This window comes from Phascolarctos cinereus, unplaced genomic scaffold, assembly GCF_003287225.1.
Source record: "Phascolarctos cinereus isolate Bilbo 61053 unplaced genomic scaffold, phaCin_HiC Scaffold_1;HRSCAF=81, whole genome shotgun sequence".
Classification (NCBI taxonomy): Eukaryota; Metazoa; Chordata; class Mammalia; order Diprotodontia; family Phascolarctidae; genus Phascolarctos; species Phascolarctos cinereus.
The window spans coordinates 162,474,374-162,492,011 of record NW_027555514.1 but is presented as its reverse complement, the minus strand read 5'-3'; the positions used below and the strand labels follow the sequence as shown (position 1 = coordinate 162,492,011).

The window sequence follows — 17,638 nt, the reverse complement described above, 5'->3', positions numbered from 1 at the left end:
ACCATATGAAAGAGTTGTCATCCTCAGTCTAGCTAATCTGAGTCTATGAATTGCTATACAATTTTTTAGTGGAATGGAAGGTCTTAAGCCACGAGTGATTTTCTTTTGTCAACCAGTGTTGTACAAACACAATAACGCCTAACATTTCCATAACCTTTCACTTACATGATCTCTCGAGCCTCACAAAAAAAAAAATCTGCTAAAGTAGGTATGACAGGTATTATAAGCATTTTCACAGACTGATAAGCTTAGTATCACAGAGGTTGACTTGCCCTGGTCGCACCGGCAGCTCGTGCGTGTCACAGGTGAGATCTGAGACACCCGTTTCCCTGACTTTATATCCTGCACTCTGCCCACTGGGTTTCCCCTCTTCCCTCCTCATTATTTATTTCTCATCCACCCTCCCCATCCTCAAGGCAAAGGGTTGGATGAAAAAAGGCAATATAATATCCCTGCCTGGGACATGTGTAGGAGTTTCAGAGTCGAATGTGCCCTATTTACTTTGCATTCTCAGTCACCGCGTTTGCAGTCCGAATGTGTGCAACTCTTGGGCCAGGACAGTTTTCCTGCAACTAACCCGTGCACTAAACGGCCCGAGGTGACCCGGAAAGCCCCCAACACCTAACCGGGACTGAGGAGGGAGGGGGCTCGGTGCTGAGCTTCGGGGACTGTTCCTTTAAATCTCTCGCTGCCGGTGGGTAGGTGGGAGGTGGTGGCTAAGCCGGTCGGCCAGCCCGCCCGCTTCTCAGTGTCATGCAGTGCGCATGGGTGAGTGCTGGGTTGCTCTGCGCAGCTGCGGCTCAGGGACAGTCGGCTGAAGGCAGGAGGCAGAGCTCGATCAGCGAGGCGCAGGGCAGCGCAGCTCCGCGCAGTGTGCCCAGGGCTCCCTGGCTCGCTCCCCGCCCGGCACCTGCTGCCCCTCTGACAGCGGGGCTTCCCACGGCCCCTCGGGCAACAGCTAGGTGAGTGAGGGCAGACCGGACCGCCTGATGGGGGGGGCTGGACTGGACTGGATGGCTGGAGTTGTTGGTGGCTATATTAGTGTGTGTTGGGGGGTAGGGGGAGGAGTGTGTTGTTAGCCCCGATCGCTTCTTTCCAAGGCTTTTCTACCAGAAACTGAATTTAGGGTTTGCGTTGGGGAAATTATTTTACATCAATAGATGGACGAAGAATGGGACTCAAAGTCTATTCTGCTCTCTCCTCCTCCCCCTCTCCACTTTTCCCTTCACTTCCCTTTTCTTCCGATCTTCCCCCTTTTCAGCTGTTTCTTCTCTTCTCTACCCCCTTTCCTCCCTTCTTTTCAAAAGTTCTGAGTATGACTGACAACTCCTCTCCTCCCCTTCCCTTCCCCCAGATAGAGGAAATTCTGTTTGCTGAATTGAATTGAATTGAATCCGTGTGTGAAGGGGACTGAGGTGGCATTTTCCACTCCAAACAAGGAAACTTGTCTGTCCCATGGGATTTCAGGGGTGCGTGGCAACTAGTTGGGGGCGCAGGCGGGACCGAACGGGGCGGGGGGGCTGTAACTAGGAGAAGGTGTCTCTTACTAATAATCACTTCTCGTCCCTGAATTTGCCTACCTATACTTTCGTTGTAGTTCCTCATCCATTATTTGCCCTCTTCACCTTAGCAATTCATCTTACGTGCTTACCTCCCAAGTGAATGCCTGATTATGCCCTCTGTCCTTCATAATCCTCAGAATCCGTCTGTGTCGTTCTCTGAACTTCGTGTGGGCATTCCAGTTTACTTGGAAGCTGAGGCACAAGCCTTTATCACCTGTTAAACTTAGCTCCAAAACTAAATAATCAGTAGCTTTCCTTCTCCTCCCCCCCCCCAGCTAGTAATTGAATCATACCCAAATGTTTCGGATCTGCTATTGAGCCAGTGTGGGAAGGATTAAAAAGGGGGGAAAAAAGTGGCTATTGTGGGACAGCTTAACAATAGGCAATAAAATAAACTGAAGTTTTTCAGCTCACTGGTTTTTCAAACTTTTCCCAGTATTGTTTGAGCCTGAATTTTGTCTTGCTTTTCTCCCCCTCTGGAAGAACCACCCTCAGAAAGCTTTAATTGTCTGCCAAGAGTAGTATGCAGAAACAGAAAACTAACATGAGCAGAAAACATTTATCAGCAGATGGGATTTGTGTTCTGTTATGGGTTCAAGTTGTTTTTGGTGACTGCATTTCTTTATTTACCTTATACCCTACACTGCACCCCCACCCTAATCTCTAGTATAGCCAAGAAAGGGGAAAAAAAATCTATTTATCTGAAAGAAATTTAGGGTAGTAGATATACCAATACTAAGTGTATGCATGGGGAAAAGTTCTCAAAGGGGAAACTTTTCTTAGTCTTTTTTTTCCCACTTTTTAAAGAGTGTAATCACTGTACTTTGTGCCACAGAGCAATAAGCAAGTTTCTGTCCTGGGAATCTGTTTGCTGTTTGAATATAACTATTTGTGTTCCCCAAGAGGAAGGGGCTCTTTTTAATTGGTGAAGTCAATGTACAAATACAAACCATTTCCCTTCTTATTTGAGATAGGGTGGGAAGGATTGAAAAGGTCTTCACATCCCTTGCTGGAATGGAGAGTATGAAAGTTTGTGTGTTTATTACCTAAGCTAAGGCTACAATAGATTAATCCCTTCGTATTAAATGAGTACCTGTTAACAGCTCCACAAATGGACTTCGTTTAGGGGTTCCTTGATGTGTGTATGTTTGTTGCTTCCCCCCACCACCACCATTTCTTGTGTCCGAAATGACTAAAGAGGGCAGAAAAAAGTTAAGGCAAAAAGGCAAAAAAAACTTAGAGAAAACTTTCGGGGTATGTAGGGAGGTAGGGGAAGTACATTAACTTTATTGTTGATTGGGGTATCTGAATGGCTGGATGCAAGAACCGAACTGTCAAGGGAGTGCTACATGTGTCTGGCCCTCTTCCATGTAGATGTCTAGACAATCAGTGCGTATGAGTCAAACTCATGGAGCCTTTTTCAGGTGCTGGAGGCTCCTGGCACTGGCTCCCGAGTTCTCACAGACACCTATACAGTCTGAAGTTGGCACCTGCTAGTTACTCTAAAGGTAGCTGGTCATCTCTAGGAAACATCAAAAGATTAAGATGAGTCGAAATGGAGAGCAATAGAGGGAAAGAGACAGGTCAAGGGGGAGGGTATCTTGAACTAAAGGTTCAAATGCATCATATACATTGAATATTTAGCCCCTCCTGCGTGGGAGGTGTCACACTAATACCACCGTAGTACCTCATTACCAAGTCCTTTAATTACTTTAAAGGTGAAAGCCATCCTTCAGGTACCTTTTTATTATTTATTTCAAGGAGGAATCTCGCTATGTTGAGATATCTGCCAAGGGCTTGAACCAGGCTTCCAAGATGATAACGGCCCCGGCCTCAGTTCCTTCTCATCGTCAAAGAAAGTTGTGATGGTAGCTGCCTTAGGTGCTTGCTGCATCCTGGAAGTGAGGCAGCAGCTCTACCCCATCTGAATAGCCCCTCTTCTTGGAGTCTAGGGAGCATTCCTTTGGTTGCTCCTATAGAAAAGCTTCCACTGTCCATAAATAGTAGCTGAGGCACCGAGAAGAGCAAGATCGAAGAAAGACAGAATCTGGGTACCTTATACACCCTGATTCTCTAGCTAAGAAATGCAGGTTCAAGGAAAACTGTAACTGGAGTTATTAATGATGCTCTTCTCACTTTCCCCGACTTACTGCCTTCATCTTAAAGATACTGCGATTCAGTATGTTTCAGGAAAGTGTTGGGACTTGTAATCGGTGTAATCAAGGATGATACTGAAGAGCATATAATACAGAGCGAAGTCTGCCATTCAGTCTCTACAAAATGTCTCCAGGTTCTGTGAAGAATTGATTTTCTTTTTACACTGAATTTATTTTAAGGGTTTTTTTAAAAATACTTTTTGTTTTTTACACCCTAGTCATTTTCCAATACACTCCTCTACTCCCCACATCGCCTCCCACCCCACATAGAGCTCTTCCCTGTAAAAGAGAGAAAAGGTTCATCAAAACCATCCCACCCAGTTGCTGACTCTGATGGCACAGACAGCAGTAAGTACCCATGGTCTCCCGCCACAATATTGAAAAGAGAGAAATTCATCATCATTTCTTCTCTTAGGGCAGGAATTGTTTGACTTTTGTCTTCTATCTCTGGCCCTTAAATGCTTATTGAATGGATGAGAGATTGGTCATTGCATTTAATGTGCATCCAGATGACTTATAATAGGATTTTTTTTATGTTAGCAAAATAATTTTATATATTGTTCCCCAGTTGTGCTTTTTTAAACTCTCTGCTTATATAAGTACTTCCTTTGCATTAGATTTATATCAGCAACCACCAAAACTTTTTCATATGTGGAGTAAAAGTGATCATTACTATAGGGTACTTTTTTATGTGTTATAGTATTGCCTTTCAGATCACCATTTAAAAAATTATTATGAACTAGAAAATAATCAAGTATTTCCATATACAAAGAAGGCCTGAAACAAAGGATTGAATATGAAATCATGACTCAATTACAGAGAACTTGGGTTGTTGGGGTTTATTTTTGTATATATTAAGTTTAACATGGGAGTATCAACATTGACTACCTTATCTATGACCCATTCTGAACTTCCTTCTCCCCCATGTATTTTTAAAAGTTTTGTTGATACTCTTCTTTTCTTTCTTTCTTTTTTCACGTCACTATCACAAGCTTTCCTTGTAACAAATAAGTAAAGTCAAGCAAAAAAAAAAGTATCGGACTTGTCTGAAAATGTATTTCTCAGTCTTCATCAACAGCCAGATCGTGATCACTTCTCCACCAAGACGGGGGAGGCATCAGCCTTCTAGATGAGTCAAAGTATTGATCAGAGATGTTACTTCTTTCAGTGTTGTTTTCATTTACAAGCTTGTTGGTCAGATAACTTTCTCTTTGTCACCAACTGTATCTTTTTGCCCTCTCTCCTAGGTTTCTCCCCATGTCTCAAACACACAAACTCTCTCACACACACACACACACACACACAAAACCACTTCTCCCAGTTAAGCTAAGTCACCTGTTAATGTGATTGCTTCATCACTTGATTCATCAACATCAAGGAAGGACATGTGCTTTATGTGTTATGGTCTAGTATCAACATGATGGTTGATTTCTGTTGCCTATTACTGTTTTCTTATATAGTTTTAGTTATCGCCTATATTTTTCCTTTGGTTATTATACCTTTTTCACTCTATATCACCATACAAGTCTTCCCATTTTCTGAATTCTCCATAGGCAACCATGTGTTCAGCCCTTCCCTCCTCTTTGGGCACATGTTTAGTTTCTACCTTTTTGTTACCCCAGATCTTGCTACTATAAATATTTTGGCACATTTGTGTCTCATCTTGCTGTCAGTAGTCACCTTGCTATATACTCCCAGAAATGGGATCACTGGATGACAGTCAGCCAGCCTTTATTAAGTGCCTGCTCTGTACCAGGCAGCGATCTAAATGCTGGGCAAACAAAGGTGGGGGAGGGGGGAAGTCCCTGCTTTCGGGGAGTTAACAGTCTAATGAGGGAGACAACATGCAAATAATTATGTACAAGCAAGATATGGGCATGACAAATTGGAGATTATCTCAGAGGAAAGGCACTCAGAGTAAGGAGGAATGAAAAAGCCTTCTTGCAGAAGGTGGACTTTAGGTGAGAGATTTGAAAGAAAGTAGGAGGCAGAGATGAAGAGGGAGAGATGGCCAGTAAAAATGCCTGAGGTCAGGAGATTTAGTGCCTTGTGTAAGGAAAGAGCAAGGAGGCCAGGGTCAGTGGGTCAGAGTCAACAGAGACAAGTAAGGTATAAGAGGACTGGAAAGGTAGAATGGGTTATGGAGCTAAACAAGGGACTTTATATTTGATCCTACAGGTACAGGAAGTGGGTGAAGTTATTGTGTGGGTGAGATGACCAGACCTGTGCTTTAGAAAGCTCAATCTGACAGCTGAGTGGAGAATCGACTGGAATGAAATGAAATCTGAGTCAGGGGGAACCAAGCAGCAGACTTCTTCAGTAGTCCAGGAGCGGCCTACACCAAGGTGATGGCAGAGTCTGAGGAGAGATGTTACAAAGGTCAATACTCAGGACCTGATCACTGATTGGATATGGGGGAGGGGAAGTAGGGTAAGAAAGAATGAAGAGACAAGGAGGACAGCTAGATTTCAAGTCAGGGTGATTAGAAGGTTGATGTTTCCTTCTACAGCAACAGGGAAGTTAGGAAGAAGGGATGGGGGGGATTATGGGGAGTAATGAACAATTTAACAACTTTTCTTGCATAATCCAAATTGCTTAATGGAGTGGTTGGACTGAATTATAACCTCTCCAACATCACTTGTTCCTTCCTTTTCCAATCTTTGAAAATGTGATGGGTGTGATGCCTCATTACTTTAATTTGTATTTATTTTTTTATTAGTGGTTTGTGAAGAATTTTCAATTAGTTATTGATAGTTCTCATTTCTTCTTCTGAAAACTGTTACTATCTTTTGACCATTTTATCTTAAGACAAGTTCTTTGTCTTAGTGCCTTTGGATATCAGACTTTTACCAGGGAGATGTAACGCAAATAATTTTTGCCTAATATGTATGTTCTCTTCTGACTTTACATACAGGGATTTTATTTGTGTAAAAAAAAAATCTTCATTTCATAGAATTAAGTTGGTCTATTTTTTTCTCCTCTCATCTCTCTTATCCTCATTCTGGGTGTGATTTGTTGTCCTATCAACAGTTGTGCAAGATACCACCTATCATTGTCTGATAATTTTTGTTATGGTAATAGTTTACCTTTAAATGGTGCTCTCACACATTCTCATTTGCTGTACACAATACAGACATAAGTATTATCTCTATTTTACAGTAGGATCTGAGACACTTAAGGGTGTGACTTGCCCAAGGTCCTATACATAGTAAGTGGTAGAACTTTTACCTATGTATTCTTTCTATTACATGCTACTGATTTTCTATCCAATCAAGATCTGGAGAGCTTAAAGAGTTTACACTATAGAGTGGGGTAGAGATCAGGAAATCAGTTCTTGTTTCTTCCATAATGAATCAAGAAGAAAGTCTAGAGATGTGCAAATATTGTAAATACTTTTGGTGATGTATCAGGAAAAGAAAGGCATAAATACAAACATTAGAAGGAAACCCCTAAGAATGTCAGACATTCGAAAGGATCCCTGGCTGCTAGATCTAGAACCTCATTCCCACCTCTTGCCCCCCATTTCAGGTTCGATGCTCTGTACCTCAATATTTTGATATCCAAAGTAGGCATAATAACATTACCTACCAAACACAATTTCTCTTCAACAAATATTGGATCATGGACCCAATTTTCAATAACGCGGGTTGACCTAATTTTTTTTAAAATTTTTTTTTTGGATGAGGCAGTTGGGGTTAAGTGACTTGCCCAGGGTCACACAGCTAGTAACTGTTAAGTGTCTGAGGCGGGATTTGAACTCAGGTACTCCTGACTCCAGGGCTGGTGCTCTATCCACTGCCACCTAGCTGCCCCCAACCTCACTAATTAAAACACTTAAAAAAGGTGATTATAATATGAATATGTTTGTGCTGAACCATAATTGTTTTTTTAATTGTTGTTACTGTTTTTACTTCGATTCGAGTTTTGGTAACATTCCCATGGAACAGAATTAGAAAGAGACATCTAATTTTAAAAAAAGCTTGACTTCCACTTCAGGTAGAAAAAAGTCTGCTTTTTGTTTTTGTCACGAAACCTGAATTGTGCATTTAATTCTTCCATAAAGGCACTGCCAATTTAGTCAAATGGACAATTTAATGTAATCTTACAGGCTCATTTAAACTCCTGCAGTCTGAGCTCCTTAAGGGTGAGGACTGGGATGTGCTTGGTATAGTGCCCAGCATATAATAAGTGCTTAATAGATGCTTGTGTGTTGACTGTTTTAATGCTATATTCTGATTTCGTTGAGTTTTTTTTAAACCATATCATAGGTTCGTAGCTTTAGGTCTAGAAGCTACCTTCAGGTCCAACTCTTCTCATTTTACAGGTGGGAAACTGAGGCAAAGAGAGGTTAAGTTGCCTTGAAGGCCATTAGTCCTGGTAGTAAAGCTTCTGAAGCAGCTGAAAGAGCAACAGTCAAGCAAATCTAATTCAGCAAGGACTTACTGATCATCTTCAATGAACTGGGTACTAGAGGGGGGACACACAAAATGAAGCCAAGCCTCTGTCCTTACGGAGTGTACAGTAGATGGGATAAAACCTCCCTGCTCTTCTTGGAACAAACCACTCCATTCTCCCAATACTGAGTGTTTTCATTGGCCGATCCCCAGGCCTGGAACTCTTTCTTTCCTCATTTCTGCCTCCTAACTTCCCTGGCTTCCTTCAAGCCCCAGCTAAAAACCTCACTTTCTACAAGATGCCTTTCTGGTTCTTCCTTGATATTAATACCTTCCTTTTGTTGACTATCTCCAATTTTATCCTGTCCATATCTTGTCTGTACATGGTTTGTTTGCATGTTGTCTCCCTTGGGACTATGAGCTCCTTGAAAGCAGGGATTGTCTTTTGCCTTTCTTTGTATCCGTAGCCCTCTTCACCATGCCTGGCACATAGTAGGTGCCTAATAAATACTTGGTGATTTGTAAATAAGTCCAGAGAAGCAATGGTGCGTATTGAGTTCTGCTTGGTTTCTGTGTTGGCCAAAGGCTGAGACATACACATTCTATACCAATGCCCCTAACTTTATTAAATTCTGTAAATACCATTGCTAAGTGAGTTATCAAAGCCAGATTTTGTCTATTTGTGCTTTTTAGTGTCTTAGAGAAAAGGACCATAAAACTCAAGATGGAAAATAGCTTCTTTGAAGAGTCTCTTATGTTCCTCCCAAATGAAGTCTAGTAGATGGCAAAATGAGTAATAGAGAAAAATGAATAGAATATAAATTACTGTGAAGAAAAATCAAACAAACCCAGGATGGTATAATCATTATTCCCAATTAGAATGGCTACTTTTGTCTCCCTCCTGTTTATAGTGTTGTAGTATGAGAATACAGTTAGTTTTTATACTTTTTCTAAGACAAAAAAACCTTACACTGACAGATTTACTTCCCCATAAATAAACTACTTTGATGTTCTAAGTAGTCTGTGGATTTGTTATCTCATACAAAATGTCAAATGAGTTAAGATGGTAAACAATAAAAATTTGAGATGGGTACCTTGCAAAGTTTTCATGAAATTGAACTCTGAAATCTGCACAGTTCCTATTGGTGCCCTTCACACTGCTTTCTGTTAGGTCATGCTTTATTATTCTAAGAGGCTTAATCTTCTGAAGTCTATCCTACCAGTTTGGGGGATGAGGTTTAACTTTAGGAACAATCATATGTCTAGATCATTCTCTTATCTGACAGTATGCTCTTATGAAAAGAGCTCTTCCCTATGGGTCTGTTAACAGCCCAGACTACTTAGTTAAAGCCTTTGTACTGATCTGTTTGCATTAAGCAAATCAATTACTTTTATGTGGTGTGGTCCAAAGTAAATTACTGGCCCCACGTTAACAGCTGGAGCTTTTCACAATAGAGGACCAATCTAAAAGCAAACTCGTTTCTCTACATTGTTTAGAGATCTCTTTTCAGTAAACCTCTTTTTCCTCCTAAATGAAAGCTTGGTATTGTTCAGAGCCAATACATTTGCCAGTCTTTTAAAAAAATGTTTGTTCAATATTCTCAACTGAGTTCATGCACTTCAAAGAACATGAGTTTTTACTGAAGAAATTCCAAGGGGAAAATGTAAAGTCCTATGAATTTATATTGGTTCTACTAAGGTTAAAAACAAAGAAAAAACAACTCAGCAGAATTTTTACTTGCTTGATCCCCACAGTACTGTAATAGAGTCCTGGCATACTAAGAGATATTTCTGGAGGTATTCTTTTGAAAGTTTACTTTTCTTGAATATCAAGAAATCCAACACAAGGAATAGAAACCCAAGAGTATTAGCATTCTCATTTTACATAAAACTTGTTCAATTGCTCCTATGCCAACTTTTAGCTTACCCTTTTGCCATTTTGATTAATTTTAATATAACCTAGTATATATAAAGTACATATGCCTGCCTAAATGTGGATACATTCATATGCACATCGATATTTAATCCAACAAATGTTTATCAAGCATTTGCTATATGTGAAGAAGTGTGCTAAGCTACTGAGGGCCAGGACTGTCTCACTTTTGTACTTGTACTGCCATTAACTAGCACAGTGCCTGGCACACAGTAGGTGCTTTATGTCTGTTGATTGATAATGAGTATTGTTGATACAAAGATAAACATTCATATTTATTATATATACTTTTCAATTTAGCATCTGTCAACTTTGGCAGGGTTTATATATATATTTATATATATATATATATACACACACATATATACACACATATACATAAAGTATGTTTATATACTATATATGTATACATACATATATGCATATATAATCACAGAAACCATGAAGTTGACGTGACATATGTACACACAGAAAACATGAAGTTGTGTTATAAGTGTTTTCCCCCACCCCCTTTGTTGTTTCTTCTGTGTGATGATCAGCCTAGCTTAGTACAGGGAGGCTTATCACTAGTAGGTTGCCCTCTAGACAATGAATGCTTTGGCCATGGTAACTTATGAAACTGATGAATAAAAAATCAATTCAATCTGGTAGGGCCTTCTTTGTTTTCTGCAGTGAGTGTTGTAGAATGGCAAAAAGAGGGATGAAGAGTGATAGAATTGCAGCTTTTAAACCGTCTTTAAATCTTAACTGTTGGTACCCCTAAATGGAAGATCTTTGGGACAGCTTAGGTGGGGCAGTGGATAGAGGGCTGGACCTAAAGTCAGGAAGACTCATCTTCCTGGGTTCAAATCTGGCCTCAGAGACTGTGTGACCTCACGTAAGTCACTTACCCAGTTTGCCTCAGTTACTCATCTGTAAAATGAGCTGGAAAAGGAAATGGCAAACCATTCCAGTATCTTTGCCAAGAAAACTCCAAATGAGGTCATGAAGAATCAGACATGACCCAAATGACAGAATGACAACAGCAAATGTGCCAGGCATTGTGTGAAGCGCTGGGAACACAAAAAGAGGCAAAACACAGTCCCTGCCCTCAAGGAGCTTACAGTCTAATAACCAAAAAAAAGTACAAACAAAAGGAGAAGGACTCACATGTACAAAAATATTTACAGCAGCTCTTTTTTGTGGTGACCAAGAATTGGAAATTGAGGGGATGCCCATCAGTTAGGGAATGGCTGAACAAGTTGTGGTATATGAATGTAATGGAATATTATTGTTCCATAAGAAATGGTGAGCAGGCAGACTTCAGAAAAACCTGGAAAGACTTGTATGGACTGATGCTCAATGAAGTGAGCAGAACCAGGAGAAGATTGTACACAGTAACAGCAACATTGTGCAGTGACTGACTTTGTTAGACTTAGCTCTTCTGAGCAATGCAATTATCTAAGACAATTCCAAAAGACTCATGATGAAAAACGCCATTCATATCCAGAGAAAGAACTATGGAGTCTGCATGAAGATGGAAGCATACTATTTTCTCTTTCTTTTGTTGTTTTTGTTTTGTTTTTCTTTCTCATGGTTTTTCCCTTTTGTTCTGATTCTTCTTTCAAAACACGAGTAATGTAGAAAGGTTTAATATGATCATACATCTATAGTCTATATCAGATTGCATACCATTTTGGGGAGGGGGAATGGAGGGAGTGGAGAAAATTTAGAACTCAAAATCGTATAAAAGCAAATGTTGAAAACTAAAAATAAATTTAAAAAATAAATTTTTTAAATGTGCAAACAAACTATTTACAGGATAAATAGGAAATAAGTGAAAGAGGGAAGGTACTAGAATTAAGTAGGTTTGGGTAAGGCTTCCTGTAAAAGATGGGATGTTAGCTGGGACTTAAAGAAAACCAGGGAAGCCAAAAGGGAGAGTTGAAAGAGAGCATTCCAGGCATGGAAGACAGGCCAGGGAAAATGGTTGAAAGATGGAGTGTGTTGCAGGCCAGTGTTGCTAGACTGAAGAATATATGGTGAGAAATAAGGTATAAGATGACTTGGAGAGGGGGATTTATAAGGGGCTTTGAATGCCAAGCATGGTATTTTGTTTGATCTTAGAGGCAGTAGGTAACCATTAGTTTACTGAGTGGAGTGGTAAATGGAGGGAGTTGATATGTTCAGACTTGCACTTTAGGAACATCATATGGTGGCTGGAGGATATATTGGAATGGGAAGAAGAGGCCAGCAAACTCCCCAAGTAGGCTATTAAAATAGGCCAGGAGTGAGGTCACGAGGGTCTGTACCTAAGTCGTGGCTGTATCAGAGGAGAAAAGGAGGCATATTTAAGAGAGATTTTTCAAAGGTGAGATCAACAGGCCTTGGTCAAAGATTAGATAAGGGAAGTTTGAGATAGTGAGGAGTTGAGGATGATTCCTAAATTGGAATTGAGGGACTGAAAGGATGGTGTTGCCCTCTGCAGCCACAGGGAAGGTAGGAAATGGGGAGGGTTTGGGGGAAAGATTAGTTTGGGACACGTACAGCACTCTGCTGCTGCTGAATCTCACCCCTCCCTTGTCCCTCACTGTCCTACCCTACCCCCATTTGAACTGAGCCTTGAGGAAGAGTTAGAGATTTCAGGGAGATGAGGGCTATTCTATGCAAACGGGACTGCCTAGGCAAAGGAATGGATGTGGGAGATTGTCACATTCTGAACCCATGAATAAGATGAATAAGCTGATTGGGGTGGAATGTAGAGTGAAGCCTCATGAGATGAAGTAATATGAATCTGGAGAGATAAGATGGAGCAATATTATGAAAGACAATGTTAAAATTATATACCTGGACTTTGTTTCTTTTATCAACTGACTAACAGAAGGACATTCAGAAAAAACTTTACAGAGGAGCATGACTGAAGATTAAAAGCGCTATCAACTCACAAAACAAATCTGTTCCATTCTATGTCTATTTGTTATCCTCCTTGGAATGATCTCATTTGGTTGGGTTAGACACCATGTTTGACTACAGTCTTGTTTCCCTGTCCAGTCCTTTTTGTTTTGTGAGTTGATATTGAATATCCTCTTCCGCCATGCTACTCTGTAATGTTTTCCAAATGCATTTGGACTCATCCAACATTAGATTGGCCCATTGTGTCTGTTTGGAAGTATGATCCAGTGTTTGTTGGCTGAGGTGTTCTCTGGGCTCCTGGGGCCTTTTATTGTGGATGCCTTTCCTTTGAGTTGAACTTTTCTTGGCTTGTTTAGATAGGCAGGGTGACTTCATAATTTCAAAGCAGTATCTTCTCACCTCTCGCCTTTTAATTTGATAGTGATTTTTGAGCTTTGCTTTTAGCCAGTCTACACACGGGAAACTCATTCTGAAATGACTCCTACTTGCTATCTTATATTTATTAATATGGACAATTTCACCTTATGTGATCAATGCTTCCTATGGCTGGCATCTATTGATTCTTTTTAAATGTTCTATTGAGATTTTTTAAAAAATCACTGCCCTTTCCCAAAGATAATAGAATTTAAGCTCCTCAAGAGGAAGGACTGTTCCATTTTTGTTGTCACGTCCCCAGCTTCCAGAACAGCTCCTGGTAGATGACAGGCAATTCATAAATGCTTGTTGACTGATTCATTAATACCCTCCCTGTCATAGTAGAAAGAGCACCAACTCTGGCTTCAGAAGATGTTGGTTCATGTCTTCATGTTTATGATCTATGACTCCTTGAGGAAATTCACGTACCTTTCTTTGGGCCTCAGATTCTACAACTACACAAGGAGGGTTTTGGCCTGTGAGATCCTTTCCTGCTCTGGACCTACAAAGTAAGTACAGCCAAGCCAGACAAAGTAACACACTGGCCCCCCAACTCTTCTTTATGACACATAGGTGAGAGGCTTCTCAGTAATCCATAACCCTTGGATCTCACATTTCTTTACCATGTTTTCTGCCATTCCCAATCTCATTTTATTTTTTAAATTTCATTTATTTATTTTCAGTTTTCAACATTCACTTATATAAAATTTTGAGTTCTGCATTTTTCTTCCTCTTTCCCCCCCCCTCCCCCCAAGGTGGCATGCAATCTGATATAGGCTATACATCCAATCTCATTTTAAAATGCCATTTCCACTTCCTCATATAACACCTGAGGTATTGAGGTGTCAGAGTCCAATTGTGGTATTCACTTCATCAGTGATGAGAATAGGTCACCAGAGAAATGCTGGAAAACCTGTTTCATTTTTTGCGTATATTAGTTGTTGTCCTTCTGGTTTCATTTCTAAATACTCTTATGAGGATCTGGCTTTGTTGGGTTCTAAGCCAAGCTTCCCATCAGCTTGTTTTCCCCTCTCCCTGCTTTTTGAAAAGGTGTGGTTGGGTTGAAATTTGCACCAATGGAGGTAGCATCTAAATCAATGAGCTCACTCTTTCATTGACAACTGGGCCAAGATAGTAAGAGGCCTTCTTAGCCAGAATGGTCCCCTTAGAGCAATGTGTATTGTAATGTAGAGTATGGTAGAGATTCCAGAGAGAGATGGACTTACAAGGTGAGGCCCGATGAGAAAAGGTACTCTTGGAGGTATTTTGTTCTTTCTGTCCTTTTGGATACTTTCCTTGACAGAATATTTTGGAAAATGGAAAATGTGCCAGCTGTGACATGGCCACAACACTACAGGTAAGCTGAAATTTCAGAAAGAGTTTTGAATAATTTCCAGTTCCATAGTTACCAAAGTGCTAATGTTTTTCCTTTTCTTGAATTGAGACAAAACTCTTCGAAGAAAACAGATGGTGACAATAGGAGTGATTTCTTTGGTTTCTTTGCTATGTCAACTCTGTATATATTGTCGGAGAAAGATGGAGTTTAGCAAATCTTGGATAAAATGAGGAATTTGTTCTTAAATGGGAGTGGGGGTAGGGAAGAGTTGAATTCTAAATAAATACAGTCAGTGGGCATAACTAAAGTAAAATCTAATTCACTTTATAAAAAATTATTTTCTAGAAAAAATGGAAATTGAAAATTCGCCTTGAAGTTTTGTGATGCTTTACTGAATTCAAATAACAGGAAATAAGCATGTCAATGTTTCCCCTCTCCCCCTGTTTTTTTAACTAATGAATTAGGATATGCCCAAATGAAAACACAAAAGGCTCACAAAAACAAAACATCAATTAACTTTTCATTTTACAAACTTGCCATTTCTGTTAAAAGTGCAGCATCATGGAAAAGTGGAACAACGTGCCACAGTTAGAACTGTAAAAAAAACATAGTGTAAGAAACTGAGAATCCTACCTTAAGTAAGCTCTTGTTTCACTCTTACTGAAGCTGTCACATGAGCAAAACTAACATTAAAGAAAATTATTTCACTATTTCTCCCCTCCCCCCCCCACTACTTATATACTTGGAAAAAGCCACTTATGATAAAGCATGGTAACAACACAGAAACTATCCTCACTGTAAAGGACTTTCATGTTTAATGTATAAAAAGATTAAGGTTAATTGTCCTCTGACTGTCATCTGCTAGAAGCTATTTTGATGGAATCCCCTAGTAGCTACTTAAAACATAACATAGAGGACATTCTTTTTTAAAAAATTGTTTATTTTCCTAAGCTCTTGGATTAAATCTTTCCCAAAATCCCTGTAAGGATGAAAAGGGGGAGAGAATGACAAAAATCAAATAGGCAATAGATGAAGAAGTTATAAAACTTTACAGCTAGAAAGGGATCTTAGAAACCATCTTATCTGAGTCCCTTACCTTTACAAATGAAGAAACTGAGGCAAAAGTGACTTGCCCCAAGTCATAAAATCATTTAAAGTCAGAGCTAGTATTCTAACTAGGAATGATACTGCCCAGACAATGTCATTTTCATTACAGACATAATTACTCAACTCCAGTTCACTGGCCACATTTATGTAATACTCTTATAGTTATAAAGTAATTTCACTTTTTTTCATGTGATTCTTACAAAAACCCTGTAAAGTAGATAGTGCCTGTTATTATCCCCATATCTCAGATAATAAAAGAGAAGCTCAGAGAAATTGTGTCCTTGGACAAATTCCACAGCTACTAAGGGGCAGTCAGACACTGAACCTCTGATTTCAGTTCCAATACTTTTTCCACTGTAACATACGGCTTCTATAATTTATAGCTTGAAATGGAAAAGGGGAAGCTTTTCCAGAAACTGTTCAAATTTCCATTCCTTCTTTAGCTGGGCCGTCTCTGCCTTGAGAACAAACATTATTACTTTCTTTATACCGTGTGCCAAGACTGAGGGCATAAGGCTATGTGGCAAATGCTGGACTATGAACAGCACAGCCTAAGAGTCGGAATCCCTAAACCCTGACCTGTACCTACATTTCTGCAGTTCTTTTGTGGAGAATAAACACTGGCCACGGTTAAATTACACTCTCTTTTCTAAGTGTTAGCCTAGACACCTGGGGCCTACTTAGTTCCAAGTCACCTGGATTAAGACAAATTTTCTTTTCTATCAGTCAATCCAACTAAAGACTAATTTATGGGGACCATGATAGCTCTTTTCAAGTGTCTGAAGTGGCTGTCACATGAAAGAAGGATTAGATTTGTCCTTCTTGGCTTCAGAGAGCAGAATTAGAGCAAAGGTACAAGTCTGCAAAGGGACAGATATAGGCTTCATTTAAGGGAAAATTCCTAATGATTAGAGCTCTCTGGAAGTGGAATGGACTACGTGAGGAGTTCATGGGTTCCCCCTAACTGGAGGTCTACACATTTTTGATACAATGGAGATTATTTGTTCAGGTGTGGGGTGGACTAGATCAGAAGTTCTTTTTTTTTAAATAATTTTCTCCCACAGTTACATGTAAAGATGATCTTTAACATTCATTTTAAAAGAATTTTTAACATTCACTAAAATTTAATTTAATTTTAAACTTAATTTTAAAATTTAACATTCATTAAAAAAATTTTTTCTCTTTCCCTCATCTGCCCCTTCCCTGAGACAGTAAGCAATTTGATATAGGTTATACATGTTAAATCATGCAAAACATATTCCCATATTAGTCACATTGTAAGAGAAGACACAGACTGAAAGGAAAAAAAAAAACACACACAAAAATAGTATGCTTCAATCTGCATTCAGACTCCAACAGTTCTTTCTCTGGAGGTGGATAGCATTTTCCATCATGAGACCTTTGGAATTGTCTTAGATCATTGTATTGCTGAGAATAGCTAAGTCATTCACAGTTGATCATCTTACAATATTGCTGTTACTGAGTGCAGTGTTTTCCCAGTTCTGCCCTCTTCACTTTGCATCAGTTCATATAAGCTTTTCCAGGCTTTCCTGAAATCCTCCTGCTCATCATTTCTTATAGCTCAACAATATTCCAATGAACGCAACTTGTTCAACCATTCCCCAATTGATGGGCATCCCCTCAATTTCCAGTGCTTTGACGCCACAAATAGAGCTGCTATAAACATTTTTGTACAAATAGGTCCTTCCTCCACCCCTTTTTTTGTAGATCGGGGGTTCTTAATTGGGAGTCGATAAGCCCCCAAGATCTGTATGGATCAAATGGCCCATGAGCTTGGATGGGAAAAAATCACATCCTCATTTTTACTAACCTCTCACTGAAAT

The 17,638-nt window shown here is 39.8% G+C and overlaps 1 protein-coding gene across 1 annotated transcript in view; it reads left to right on the top strand.

Moving 5' to 3' along the window:
* The first annotated feature begins 734 nt into the window (after positions 1-734).
* The window catches only part of PROSER2 (proline and serine rich 2), a 72,307-nt gene continuing 55,403 nt past the window's right edge, over positions 735-17,638 (top strand). The window contains exon 1 of the mRNA XM_020999745.2: positions 735-962. The gene's annotated coding sequence lies outside the window, so the exon portion shown is untranslated. The remainder of the gene's footprint in view (positions 963-17,638) is intronic.